Raw genomic sequence first — 205 nt, forward strand, 5'->3', positions numbered from 1 at the left:
GGCGTGATAGGCCTTGAGGGGCGTTCAGTGGCTGGGCAAGTCATCAGCGCCCCCAGGAAAGGCGACGCGGGCGTGGGTTGGCGGCGTGGGCGGCGGGGGCTGGCGTGGTGTTGCAACAGCTGGTTTAGCGGTCGAGATCAGCGCTGCTTCTCCCTCGCTCCGGCACTTCACGCTCCATCGCACGGGGGTTCTCTTTCAATTTCAA

This window comes from Penaeus monodon, chromosome 21, assembly GCF_015228065.2.
Source record: "Penaeus monodon isolate SGIC_2016 chromosome 21, NSTDA_Pmon_1, whole genome shotgun sequence".
Taxonomy (NCBI): domain Eukaryota; kingdom Metazoa; phylum Arthropoda; class Malacostraca; order Decapoda; family Penaeidae; genus Penaeus; species Penaeus monodon.